Genomic DNA, 2,698 nt, shown 5'->3' with positions numbered 1-2,698 from the left:
GTCTCCTATTACAAACCAAAGATATTTCTTTGACAAATGGTGAATGGGAACGTGGAAATACGCATCTTGCAAGTCCAGAGAGACCATCCAATCTCCTGGACGAAGAGCCGACATTACTGAAGCGGACGTTTCCATACGGAAACACTTCTTTTTCTGAACAAAGCGATTCAGAGCGCTTACGTCCAGAACTGGTCTCCACCCCCCGATGCCTTTGGTACTAGAAAAAGGCGATTGTAAAATCCTGGGGAGTGTGGGATCCTGCACAAGTTCGATGGCCTCCTTTTCCCACATTTGTTCCACCATTTGAAGGAGAGTCTTTCTCATTACAGGGTCTCTGTACCTCGCTGACAGTTCCCGAGGCATAGCTGTTAGAGGAGGGCTGTCCTCGAAGGGGATTACGTATCCTTTCTTTAGGACCGAGACTGACCAAGGGTCGGCTCCCTTTTTGCCCATACTCTGCAAAGTTCAGGAGTCTGGCGCCCACTGGTGCTTGAAGGAGCAACAAGTCATTTGGTTTTCTTGAAAGGTCTAAAGGAAGACCGTCCTCTCTTGTCAGAGCTCTTCTTTCTGGCAGGGGGACGAGCCGCTGCACCTCCACGGAAAGGGCTGCTGAGGAGGACGAGAGTCCTTCTTAATCGTCGACACTACAGGGCGTCCTTTCTTGGATGTTTGTACTAGTAGGTCCTATGTCGCCTTCTCAGTTAGCAAGCGATATATCCTTCACTAACTGAGAAGGAAACAGATGATCCGACAGAGGGGCGAACAATAAAGCAGTCCTCTGGCTCGGAGAACCCCTTTTTGATAATAGGGATCCATATACTGATCTCTTCTTCAGAAGACCAGCACCAAAAAGGGAAGCCCACTTCTCCCGAACCGTCCTGTACTGCCTTGTCCATGCAAGACAGGACGCTATGGAGAATCTCTGGGTTTTTAAGAAACTCCGGATCTTTAGATTTGTTGGCCAGAACTACGAGTGACCAATCCAGAAAGTTGAACACTTCTAAAGTGACAAAAAGTCCCTTTAGAAAGTGGTTCAACTCCGAAGTGCTCCACGTCGATCTGACCGATCCTAAAGAGTGACGTCTAGAGGCCTCCACTAAATTGGAAAAGTCCGCATCTGCCGAGGCAGGAAGAGAAAGAACCCATAGTCTCTCCTGTCCATACCAAATACCTCTCTTTCCATGGAGTTTGGAAGGAGGCATGCAGAATAACCGTCTTTTCCCACTCTTTCTTCTTGTCCATCCAAGAATCTAAAGAATGGAGTGCCTTCTTCATCGAAATTGCAGGCTTCATTTTCAGAAAGGCTGAAGATTTTGCCGTAGCCGAGCTCGAAAAGAGAGAACGAGGAGGAGGAGGAGCCGCCGGACTAAGAGAGTCTCCAAACTCTTGTAGCAACAATGAGGCTAAGACCTTATAACTCGAGAGTCCTTCATTTGCCTGGAGGTTTCGTCATCAGACAAATCGTCCAACCTCGATCAGACGAAGGAGAAAGCTCTCGTTGGAGGGAGAGTCCTTCCCAGACCTTCCTACGATCTGAAGGAGAGGAGCTTCTATTTGGAGAAGAGTCATAAATTCCAGGAAAGAGTCTCCGACTCCTGCCTCTTGGCTCTTGGCTCCGGACTCTTGGCTCCTGACTCCGGACTCTTGGCTCCTGACTCCGGACTCTTGGCTCCTGACTCCTGACTCCGGACTCTTGGCTCCTGACTCCTGACTCCGGACTCTTGGCTCCTGACTCCTGACTCCGGACTCTTGGCTCCTGACTCCTTACTCCCGACTCTTGGCTCCTGACTCCTGACTCCGGACTCTTGGCTCCTGACTCCTGACTCCGGACTCTTGGCTCCTGACTCCTGACTCCGGACTCTTGGCTCCTGACTCCTGACTCCGGACTCTTGGCTCCTGACTCCTGACTCCGGACTCTTGGCTCCTGACTCCTGACTCCGGACTCTTGGCTCCTGACTCCTGACTCCGGACTCTTGGCTCCTGACTCCTGACTCCTGACTCCTGACTCCTGACTCCTGACTCCTGACTCCTGACTCCTGACTCCTGACTCCTGACTCCTGACTCCTGACTCCTGACTCCTGACTCCTGACTCCTGACTCCTGACTCCTGACTCCTGACTCCTCACTCCTGGGTGACTCCTCACTCCTGGCCGGTGCCATACGTCTGATCGGTTCATCCACGTTCGTACAGGAAGCCTCACCTCGAGTAGGCGCATCGATCCTGGCGGCCAATACCTCCATACGTCTGGAGGATCTTTTGATCGGAAGGGAAGAGTCTTTCCTTCTAGGAGGCTCCTTTGAAAGGACTCCTACAAAAGACGAAATCTGTTCTTGCATAGCCATCATGAACCTCTTCGTAGCCTCCTCTTTATCCTCTTCGGGAGGAGGGGAAGGAGGAGGAGAGTCCATAGCCTCCACCTCCTGACTCCTTCTCACTCTGGTTGAAAAGAATGGCTCTTCTTGCCTTCTTAAACTCCCAAGAGGAGACTCCTCAGGAAGTTTTCTGGGCTTGAGTCAATCGTCGGAGCCTTCCAATCCTCTTGAGTGGTCGAGAGCGATCTGAATCCCTCCAATCACGTCTCGGAGATGAAGATCCCGACGACGAAAAACACCTCACGCAGGCGCTTTTGCAATAGCGATCCTTGCAGTCTGGGGTGTCACAGAAACCGCCGAAGGGACACCTGATCGGTGGGGATTCT

The sequence above is a fragment of the Macrobrachium nipponense genome, chromosome 47 (assembly GCF_015104395.2).
Source record: "Macrobrachium nipponense isolate FS-2020 chromosome 47, ASM1510439v2, whole genome shotgun sequence".
Classification (NCBI taxonomy): domain Eukaryota; kingdom Metazoa; phylum Arthropoda; class Malacostraca; order Decapoda; family Palaemonidae; genus Macrobrachium; species Macrobrachium nipponense.
The sequence above is the reverse complement of the archived record's forward strand: the minus strand, read 5'-3'. Positions refer to the sequence as shown.